Below are 12,281 nucleotides of genomic sequence, written 5' to 3'. Positions count from 1 at the left end.
TTCTGCTCACCCACTTTTTCTTAGGCTGGTAGTTTGGCTGTCTTCTATGGAAAGCCATAGCTTGCCTCTGAGAGGGATGCAACGTCAGCATCCTAGCTCAGGTTACCGTACTCTGTGGTGTCTCTCTCCTTACACAGATTCCAACAGGATCATACTGAGATACTTAGAGAAGATGGATATGAGATCCGTAAAGTAGTGTAGGGATTATTTTTAAAATAAATATTTATTTGATCAAAGTTTCAAAACCAAATCAACATATCTTTGAGTCGATATTTGAAATCTCAGTTTATGTCTGTTTTTAATTGAGGGCAAGGGCCTGGGTGTTGTCTATGGGTCTAGGCATAGTTGTGTACATGTGTCAGTCTGGGACACTTAGTGTCTGCCCTATCAATCTCTATTGTATTTCTTTGAGAGGAGATCTCATATTCAACTTGGATCCTACTTGGTTCCCAGGAACCTTCAATGACACTCTTGTATCTACCCCCTCTGCTTTAAAGATGTGAGGTAATAAGCATTCCAGGTCATGCCCACATTTTGCTTGGGTCCTATGTATTTGAAATCAAGTTATAACATATGTGGGGCAAGAAGTCTTACTTGCTGAACCATATCCCTGTCACTTCATTCTTATTTAAGTTTTATTTTATTTTTCATATTCGTATATGTGCATATGAAACCTAGTGCGGAGGGAGCTCAGAAAAGGGCATCAGTTCCTTGGAGCTACTTAAAGGCAGTTGCAAGATGTCCATTGTGGCTACTGGGAACCAATCTTTGGTCTTCTACAAAATCAGCAATTGTCCTTAAGTGCTGGGTTACATCTTTAGAACTAATTTCAATATATTTTGTTTCAGAGGATGCTTACATGCCTAGGCACTTAAGAGAAGGTCAGAAAAAAACCTGTGGAAGTTCTGTCTTTCACGAGGAGGCTTTGAGTTTGGACTCAAACTCTCATGATTGTTGGCTGGGACTGTCACCTACTGAGCCATCTAACTGGCCATTTTCATTTTGACATAAAATTTTCTTCAGCTTTTTTTTGACATTTAAAAATTATTTTAGCAAATATATCCTCTTGGCATTTTCTACCTTCAAGGTTTTCCAATGTATTGTATAATAGTCACATAATCACATAATTATGTATGATTGAACTATGAAGACCCCTGGAATATTACAAAGGTCACAATTATGCTCCGGGAAGAAAGGGAAAATTCTTTTACATTTTGTATGTGATAAAATAAAAGGGAAAAGAGGCTTTGCCAAAGGTTATGGAGGTGGCACTAATGAGTACAAAATTAAAACTCCTTCATCTTGTCTCCCTGGGCTACGTTCATCTAGTAACAGTGGTGACACTCCTAATTTGGAAGGCTGGCAGGCGGTCAATCACTGTGATTGGGAGGACTGGCTGTGGCACAAGATTCCTGAGTCCATAACATGTACTGTCTAGGTAGTGCATCCCTCTGCACTCAGCTTTCCACACTTATCAAATGATACTCACATTGGGAACTGAGAGAATTAAATAAAAACATGACATAAATTGTGTTTAAAGTCATGCTTGGCTCCACAGCAGCCATAAACAGAAATCTGAGATTATTAGATAGGGGGAAAGCCAAGAAACCTTGGACCAACTCTGTGTTTCTCTTGGATGGTGTTCTAATGAAGATAATCAGGGCTCTTTCTAAAAGGTGACTTTTCAAGTTTACTCTTCTGTATGTGGTAGTGAAACTGAAGGTCTAGAGACCATTGATTGGCTCAATCAAATACTAAGACTTTATTGCCAATCAAAAGCTCACTAGCTTTCAAATGACACCAGACAGGAAAATGGGCAAGGAAATACCCTTTAAACACTAGTTCATAAACTAATCCCCCCGAAGGTTCTTGAGAAATTATAAAATAACTGTTAAATGGAATAATGACCCATGCAGTTTCCTCATTATAGAGAAAACTCCAATGAGTGTTACGTGCAGATATTTCCTAAAGGATTAAAGTACTTTATATATGCTGAAAATGTATGAAGCTTTACATATTCATTGATATACAATATATTAATAATAAATTTATTTTATATAGTAATTGATATATATTCCTAAATGCCCATATTCTTAAGAAGTACTTTGTAATTTATATTGATTCTAAGAAGTAATAATTGTTTATTTTAGAAAATGTTCTCATCTATAGAAAGTATCAAACAAATAATGGGGCTGAGGAGATGGTTCACCAGGTAAGTGCTGGCTATGAAAGCATCAAGAGCTGGATTCAGATCTTCAGCACCAATGATCAAATGGCATGTGTTTGAAATCCCACCCACCACCCTGGGGTGTCCCAGAAAGGAGGATCCTTAGAGCTTTCTGGTCACCTAGTCTTGCCAAATTGATGAAGGCCAGATCCAGTTAAAGAGCCTGTTGATATAATAAGATAGAGAGGATAGGGGAAGACACTTCATATTAACTTCTGGGCTACACACATGCACACGCACAGGCACACGCACAGGCACACGCACATGCACACATGCACACACATGAGCGCGAGCACACACACACAAATAATTATACCCAAAGCTCCAAATTCAGTGTTAAAAAACACACATACACAAAAAGCATCTTTTGTTTTCCCCCCTAGAGGCACACAAAATTTATGTCTATCTCTAAGCACTTGGAGATAAATGTTTACATACTCATGCAGCTGCATAGCTTAGATATTACAAGAATTACATAAGAATATTTGATTTATTTGACATTCTTTGCTCTGCCATAGCCATGGAAGATGCTGTTTAAAAAAAACAAACACACAGCAAGAGGTCCATTACTGTGAAACTTCACTCTAATACACCCCACAAAATATTACTCTATCATCTTAATGAGTTCATTTCATGGTTTTAGGATTATATTTTTGCACTTAGGAATATTAAATCACCATCCAGTTTTAAGAATGATACATCCTTTCCAAAGACTTATTTTTTTATTTGTGTGTGTGTGTGTGTGTGTGTGTGTGTGTGTGTGTTTGCATTGCTCACAGATTCCAGAAGAGGTTGCTAGATGGCCTAGAGATGGAGTTATTGAAAGTTGTGAGGAACTCCATGTAGGTAGTCCCTAGGAAGGTAACAAGCCATCTTCAAAAACAATACAACAATACCCACTCTTAACCACTGAACCCTCTATTCAGTCCTTGTATCAAAACTTAAACAACTGCCATATTTTAGATTCATTTTTATACAAATAAAAAGTCATGTCTATCTCTTCAGCACAATCCAAGCATGAACAGAATTAGTAATTTACAGCTATGACAATTTACCTAAAATGTGACTCTGTCTAATTGATTTACGTGTGTTATTCCTTTGCTGGAATAACAAAAGGATGGAAACAATTTTATGAGAAGCAGGGCGGATCATTTACACTTGAAGTGCACCACAGTATTTACAGTTATTACACAATTAGCTGAATGTAACAGATGATGTCATTATTGAAATATTTGCAAATATGTGCACAGATACGCAGTTTTCTGAATCTCTGATGGTTTTTGCAGAAGAGTTGAAGTTATTTAGATAGATACAAAGTCCAGATGTTTATTTATTGCCATCGCAAGACAACACTCTTCTAGTCCTTTCCTCCCCTTTATCTAGATGCAATATCAAATGAGAGAGAGATTTTAATTGTATATTCTCCACTAATATCTTTTCAGAGAAATCAGCTATAGAAGTACAGTACTCTTTTAAAAGATTCTTTATGTATATTATGCAAATGTACCACATACCTGCAGTACATATAAGGCCAGAAGAGGGTTTTGGATCCCCTCGAACTAACTGGAGTTATAGAGAGTTGTGCCATGTAAGTTCTGGGAATTGTATCTGGGTCCTATGGAAGGGAGACCACTTCTCTTAGCCATTGAACCACTGCTCCAAACCCTATAGTCCTATATTTTCTTATTTATGCATGAAATGATGCAAATTAAGCTCACCTGTAAGGGGTTCCTGTTCGCAGTATCGTCTGTCTCCTCACTTCAAGCTAGAGTCTCACCTTCATTCTGTTAAGGACTTAAAAATGTCAAAAGCAAAACACCTTGCGTGCTTGTTTCCTTAACCTCCAACTCAACACCCTCAATCTAGTGATTTTTTTTCAATAAAGTCTCTTCTGCTTACCTGTTTCTTGATTATTGTTACCTAACAATTCCTAACAAATCTAATCATCCTACTTCTGAACTTTCTCAAGTGGTTAATGACACTCTCTTTAGGAGTTCAACTTTCTGACTGTCCAGTTATAACTTGCAGAATGTATCAAAAACAAAATATTGTTTTTCCTCACCCAGTCACCTATGTACTTGAACAAAATCAAACACACACACACACACACACACACACACACACACACACACACACACACTCACATGCATAGGCACACATGCACATGCACACACATGCACAAGCACATGCACACACATGCACATGCACATGCATACAAATAATAATTATAATCATAAATCAATTGAAAGTCTAATGGGATTTTTATGCATTTTCTTCTATTATCAATGTGTGAGTTAACATTGGCTTCAGTTTAGTTTGGAAAGAAGCAGTATTTGCATGAAGTAAATATGCCCAAGCACATGAGTAAAGAACAAGTTTAGAACAAGGAGACAGGGTTCTAGTCTCTCTGAATCTACAGGAGTATCTATAAGACCAAGTAGCAGTGTGAAAGAGATCAGAGATAGGAAGGGAGACTAAAAAGGTTGAGTGTGGGAATTTAAACAGATCTTGTCCCCAGGCTTCAAAGTACAATGAATAAATGATACATAGTGTCACGTGGTAAGCTCAAATGGACAGGTTCACAAGTGAGATCTTCTCTGTTTCAGAAGCACCCGCCATGTCTTCAGAAACTTTTCTCCAGAGGACCCAGACCCTTTGTTTCTGAGCCACAGTTAGTGCTGTCAAACTAGAAACAGAAATGTTGGCTTCATGTTGTTTGAAAGCTCATCGCAAGTATTTGATAATTTCAAATCAGAATTTCAAATCTTTTGAAAGCTAACACATAGAATCAAAGGGTATAATGACATTCTCTGAAGTTCAGGTACCTTCAAAGATTCAGCTTTTAGACAGAACAATTGAAAAGAAAGTATTTTGACCAGGAATCTGGTTCTGTAGCTTTGCAGAGAGGTTACTCTCATGAACCTATTGCTGCGTTAATCAAGCAGTCCTCACAGCTTATAATTTTTAAGGCAATAGCATGGAATTACCAAAGTCAAAAATAAGACAAAAAGTTGGGTTTTTTTAAAAGCTTAGATTTACAATACAGAAACCTTTTAAAGTGATTACCAACTGTAACATAAGACAAGACATGTTTTACATCTAGATTTCTTTTATTTGGTCCCAGTAATATGTGTCTTATTCTTTTGTAGCTGACATCTAACAGATAGCCAAGAACAATACAAAATGTGAATGAATAAAATAACTCTTATTAAAGCTGCATTAACCCGAGTTTCTGTCCACACTTGTAACCATACCCCCACCCTTTGGGGAACCATGTCATTTCTTCCATAACTGCTATGATTGTATCATATAATACCCATTGATTCACTGACTGCTCCATGCCTGAACTCCTCACACTACTCTAAATCAAGTCACTTCTAAGTTAATTCACACACACCTCAGTTATTACTAAACCACACTTCCTATTGTTTCATTAACACTTTCGTCCCTAAAGCTTGAGTGTGTATCTCTTACTTAACCTTGGTCTATGCAATTTCTGTTACTTTTAAAGTGTAGGTAATAACACAGTAATAACACTGACTTCCAGGCATACAAAGAAAATTTACATGGAAAGCAATTTAAAGGCTACATATTTAAGCCTTCGGCCATTTCAATTATTCACTTAATCACAGATAGATTCACACCCCCAAACAGGAAGCACTCTTCTTCCTTCTTTATCTGTTCTAGCCAACACTGGCATGCATAGAGAATCACCATATGAAGGATTATTATAGAAAGAATGGAATATATCCTAAGGAAGCTGTCTCCACATATGCTAATATGGTCCAGCTAATGAGTTGCTTTAGTGAAACTTGATTATGTGCCAGATTAAATAACCAGAGCCCATAGCAGAATCTATAGGAGAAAAGCAAGCCAATAAAATGTGAGTCAAATTGTGATTCTTATGCTTCCTTTCTTATCCTGTGTGTATGTGTGCATGTGCATATACACATGTGCATGCACGTACATGTGTGTATGTATGTATGTATGTATGTATGTATGTATGTATGTCATGTTGCATACACAAGGACACATATAAGGAAGCCAGAGGAAGATGTCAGATGTCTTGTTCTTGCTTATATTTTTAAGCCAAAATCTCTGACTTAAACAAAGATAAAATAATTAGTAGATGGTATCATATACATCTTTATTGTCACAGAACGAATAAATTCTTCTTAAAATTATTTAAACTTCATATTTTGTTATAAAAACATGTTTTTAATTTTCTATGTATTAATGAATTTGTAGGTTCCTTACATCATAAACAATAGTTTGATAATATGTTAGGAAAATGGAAGTTACTTCTTCCCTTCCTTGTAGCTATGATGATATATCCCCCCAACACGATTTAAGAAGGTCAAAAGATCTAGAACGCAGTATGTTTTAGTAAAGAAGGCTTGGAAGCTTTAACAGGGGCCTTGCTAGTCACAATGTATTGACCCTTGGAAAGCAGCGAGTTAATAGGAAATAGGTATGGGCTATAAAGCTTCAAGGCACTTTCTCATGTAAAACTCTACCTCTTAATGGTTTCACAGTCTTCCCAAACAATGCCACCAGCTTAGAGACCAAGTGTTCAAACATATATGACTATGGGGAACATGAAATTACAGTGGTGTCCAATCAGAGTTTCGAATTTGACTTCTGAAAGCTGAAGGACTTTAATCACAGGTTCTTGTGCACTCTTCTTCGGCAACTCACAGAAAGGAGAATATAGGAAACACCGGTAAAGCTTATCTTTCTCTCTCCCACTGTCCAGTAGAGTGCATATCCAACCATTAAACATTTTTCAATGCACTCAACAGCCAAGTGGCTTGTTCCTTAGAAAGTATGCCAGTAGTAAAAGATTAATCATGTTCAATATAGGTTCTTGAACAGCTGAAAACTGATATCCCACAGATAAGAACCAAAGAAGTATATATCCTCCGTGTGTGTGTGTGTGTGTGTGTGTGTGTGTGTGTGTGTGTGTGTGTGTGTGTGTGTATACTGTGCTTCTGGGAGATTGTCAGTTAGCCATGTACTTCATCTATGTCAATGGCCCCACAAAGTCTTATCCCTCCCTTGAAGTCATTTACTGTTAGTATAAGAACACTTTGTAAATTTTGCACAATGATGAGAGATCTCCTGACACTTCACTTCCCAGAGCTTATCCCCACTGTTCTGATTATATTCCAAAATATCAGGTTTTCTAAAGCTGAATTTGATAAGAATAATATCAGAAATCTTTCTTTTTTTTCTTTGATAGGCTATTTTGGGAGGAGGGTCTTAAAGAAGAAAATAATCACCTTAGCTTGAGCAGATACCAAGAAGACACAGGTGTTTGAGAGATATCATTTGGATACTTCCATGTGTGTGTCTTGTGTTTAAAACCTCTTCAGTTGGTCTGCCCTTCTGACAGACACCTGCTACCCATCCTGGAGTGAGGATTCAGTCATACGTGCTCTATCTCTCTCATCTCAGCCAACTACATGCTGGGCCACCAGCTGAGAGGCAAACTCAATCTTTGCACAAACTTACCTGTTACTAAAATGCTAATTGGAGGTTTTCAGGTCTTCGTGCCTGAGAGGAAAAAATTGGGTTTACATTTAAAGACAATTTGAAAGCAAATATGTCTTCCAAAAAGCACTGTAATTGAAGTCGTGTAATAGAGACAGAAGATGGCTGGGAAGGAATAATTGCCAACAGTTTCCAAAGTCTATCTCTCTACCAGAAAGTTAGCAACTCATTTGTCTGCTTTTTACACTTGGACCTCGGCAGCTGCAGTAGCCCTCAAAGCGTGAATTCTGTGCAGACCACCTGGAGGTTGCCAAGCCATTCCATCCCCTTGGCACTCAGGGTCTATGGTGCATCTACACTATAACACAACATAAATATGTCTGCACTAAAAATGTCTTGCCTCCAATTCTTTAACAACTATTGGAACTTTGTCTTGCTTCTGAGATTCCTGGCTTGGTTCTGTTTCTTCATAAGCCTTGTTTTCTCATTCTTTGTGTTCCTACTCTCCAGACATGCCTGGATTTGAGAGAGTTCAGTTGTAATATAGGAGGCTGTAATCTTATTCCTAAACAGCTATCCCAGATTCTTCAGCTTGACTCCATTACTTGTCTCTTCTGGCCAAACCCATAAATCTCATAGGGCTTCCTAACTTTGGCTGTCTGGTACATGACATCTGTCTAGTTGGCCTCCTGACTTATCAGCTCATTTCTAGGAAGGCTATCCTCTAGTAAGTGAAGGTTAGTGATTGTAATCCTAGTGATTCAATAAGTCTGAACAGATGCCATCCATAACTACACGTGTATATTTACTAAAATTCACTCAGTAATTACTCCTGGTTAGAGAGTTTCTTTGTTTCCTAGGGATATCCTTGTCTGATTTCCATAGTAATAATGCTAGAAATTCTAATGTTTGGAGAAAAATAAACAAGACAATAATTTGATGAATATTTGATTGGATATTCATTTCCAGAATAGATTTCAGAAACTTCTCCTTTCAAATTGTAAACTGGTTTGTTTTTACACGTACACACACAATCACACACACACACACACATACACACACACACACACTCACCCACATACATATATGCATCATGCTTATGTTTCAATAAATATAGAGTTAATCGAATGTTATGAATCGTCAATGATTTGTTCAAAAGCAATGAATGGTCAAGGCAAAACCCATGTACCAAACAGGCTGGCAAACACATATGACCATGGCTTTCTGTCTTACTTGAATTTACAAATACTAAAGAAGTGAATTATTGAACACACAAAATTTTCTTTTAGAATAATCAACCATAGGTTCATCTTTACTGGTATACAAGAACACATCATATACACGTATGCACACACATGTACACTCAGAGTCTTGTGCATGCTAGGCAAGTGCTCTGGCAATATGTTACATACTCTTAAGTTCTATCATATATGTCCCTACCTCCTTATCCTCTGTCACCTTCAGCATGTTGCTTTCAGGTCATAAGCTCAGTGTAAACTCTTGAACTACTTAGTCTACAATCAGCAAGAGACAGATTCTTTTCTTACTAAAAAGACACCCAATGATTTTTCTTTTCCTGTTGTAATAATTAAATTATTTTCTCAATAAAACCAGTACAAATACTAAAGAAGTGAATTATCGAACACACAAAATTTTGTTTTAGAATAATCAACTATAGGTTCATCTTTACTGGTATACAAATCCACATACACACATATGCACACATATGTGCACTCAGAGTCTTCTGCATGTTAGGCAAGTGCCAACTTGGTCAACAATAGACGATACAAAATAAATTAGCTGCTAGTTTTTTTTTAATTGCATTATGTAATTTTCAGATCCTCACATGAAAATGAACTATAGAAATACTGTGGTCTCTGGGAACAAATTTAGTCCTATTTGGCATTATTTAGTCAATTATAGAGTTGAGTTATGCATTTTATGATTTTATGCAGGATCATAGAAAGTGTGTATGTGCATGTGTCTGTCTGTCTGTCTGTCTGTCTTTGAAATAAAGCTTGTGAGTGTGGGTGGCAAGAAAAGGTTGAATATAATTTGGAACAGGTAAGTCCACATTCTTCTTTAGTTTGAAAAGAGTTCAGCGCTTGAACCTGACACAAAGTAAGAGTGAAAGTGCTAGCATTCGAGGATAAGGGTAAAGAGGAGGTTCTGCATAGGAAAGAAACAGCATCCGAAGGCTCGGGAAATAAAGACCTCTTCCTTCTCTCCTTCTAACATGATCTCTCCTTAATACTAATTATAAAATATTATCTGTTGTAATTTAGGAATTTATAATTACATGATTGGCCCAAGTCTAAGAACCGTAACTCTGCCATTTAACTTAACTTCTTTCTCCTTTAATTGGTCAACCAGTACTAAACATAACAGGGAAATATATTCTAGTCCTACTCCTTTAACATTTGAAATTATGATCAAATTACCTGGAGATACAACTATCTTAAGGAATATTTAAGGTTGTGGCAAACGAGGGATACACACGTAGGTAGTTGTGATTAAGGAAGTGAGTTAGGTCATGTGTGATGTTCACTATGTCATAATCTTAATGTGGTAAATATTTGCCCATGATCAGAATAAGATGCTGCATATTTAGAATCCTAACAATTTGCATTACACACTCTGACAACTGTTCAAGCATATTTTGAAAATAGTAATTCATAGAGATGAAATTTAGTGTGGCTGCCTTATCTCATTTAAGCAAAAATGTTTCCTAGATTCCTGTGACTTAAATATCTTCCTGAGTGTTTGGAAGCAAGCTATTGAAAGATATGGCTGCTGTGACTTGTGCCTCTCCTGGTTTCATTGGATTGGTCCATTTCTCTTTATGCCATCTTCAAACACAAAAATAGCATGTGTTTTGTATTTTCTAGCAAGCTTTCTGATGACATTCAACTAGATCTTCCCACTAGAAATGAAATACGAAGAAGATTATAGCTCACCACACCATACATGCTCGTGTGCATATGCATGCTTTTGGTGCACCTGTGGGTGTGGGTATGCACACATTTATGAATATATGAAGGCCAGAAATGGACTTTGGGAAATTCCTTCCATTGCTCTCCACTTTATATCTTTATAAAGAATCTACAGCTTTCTCTTTCTGCTTGATGGGTTAGCAAGTGGGTCACTGGGATCCACCTGTCTCCCAACTCCGTACTGGGGTTATAGCTGCACTACATCCAGCTTTTAGGTCTGAACACAGATCCTCATGCTTATCCCGCAAACTTTGTCTAGTTAGCTGTCTTTGCAGTCTCCAACCACTGGCATTTAGTTCGTTTACAAAATATTTGCTCAGAAATGTCAAAAGTAAACAAAGTGGTCTATGTCCATGCTCAGAAAAGACCCACAGGGAAAATTAGAAATGAAGGAAACATTAAATGCCATTTCTCACTTACAGTTCCAAAATCAATTTAAACAAATACAAGGAAAACATTGGATTAAAAATGTATTGAGGTATGTGTTTGGCTGGTGTGGTGCCAAGTTCATTGTATGTGACACATTTATATGTACCAGTTTTCAAGTAATCTGATTGTCACTACTTTCTTGTAGGAATCAAAGCTTTTGCATTTCTCTGCTATAATAAGATAAGAAACAGAAACACTTTTTGAAGGGAGTTCTCAAGCCATGGCATTGGGTGGAAGTCAGATGACACCTTGCTGGATGTCATTCCTTCTGAGTTCCTACATAATTTACATAGATATGTTTGCCACATTATCTGTAAAAGCATGCTGTTTTTCTCTTCTGGTTCCTTGTCAAATGTTACAGCTCAGAAAGACTTTGTCAAGTGACATATGATGAGAAAGTTGGAGCAAGTGCACTGAGGAGAAGAAACTGTATCCAGTCTACATCTTTTGTGGCTATTTTCCTCATTCCTGGACTTATTCTTTTGATTTCCTTGTGCTTTAGTGAGTGTTATAAATTGCTGACAAACAAACTTTGTGGAGACAGCTTGGCAGATTTTATATACATATATAAAAGATGACAAATAGCAATGAAAAATGATCACATTTCTTTACCTTTTAAATGCCTCACATCGACAAACATAGTTTCAGTCATTCACAGACCTGTGTGTGACGCGTGTATTTCCCTAAGTGCACAATAAAAATCATTTTAAGCTGGAATCACAGCTTAGACTTGCCTTTCCCTAATCCATGGAGCAGAATCTGGCAAATGAATAAGTGGTGCTTAATACTCATTAAAAAAGAGGGTTAAACCTGTGGTCATTTCCTGTAAGAACTTGAAGAGCCCTAAGTAGTAATGCAACTAACACACCCTGCTGGTTGCAAAGCTCTCTGTAAAATGCATACAGCATTTCCCCTTCAATCCAACGACAGAGCAATTAGACAGTGATAAAAATGGCCCTGATCTCAGCAGTTATTTGATGATGACCTTGTCTGTTCTGATGTGGACTCCTGGTTCACATTTTATTACCACATCTCACAGCTGTGCCGTGGTGACACATAGAGCACAATTTAGAGTTCAAGATTGTTTATCAACTTTCTAAAGGAATATGCCACTGTGAATATAAAAGATGGGATGAGGA

Source organism: Rattus rattus, chromosome 6 (assembly GCF_011064425.1).
Source record: "Rattus rattus isolate New Zealand chromosome 6, Rrattus_CSIRO_v1, whole genome shotgun sequence".
In the NCBI taxonomy this organism is placed as follows: domain Eukaryota; kingdom Metazoa; phylum Chordata; class Mammalia; order Rodentia; family Muridae; genus Rattus; species Rattus rattus.
The sequence above is the reverse complement of the archived record's forward strand: the minus strand, read 5'-3'. Positions refer to the sequence as shown.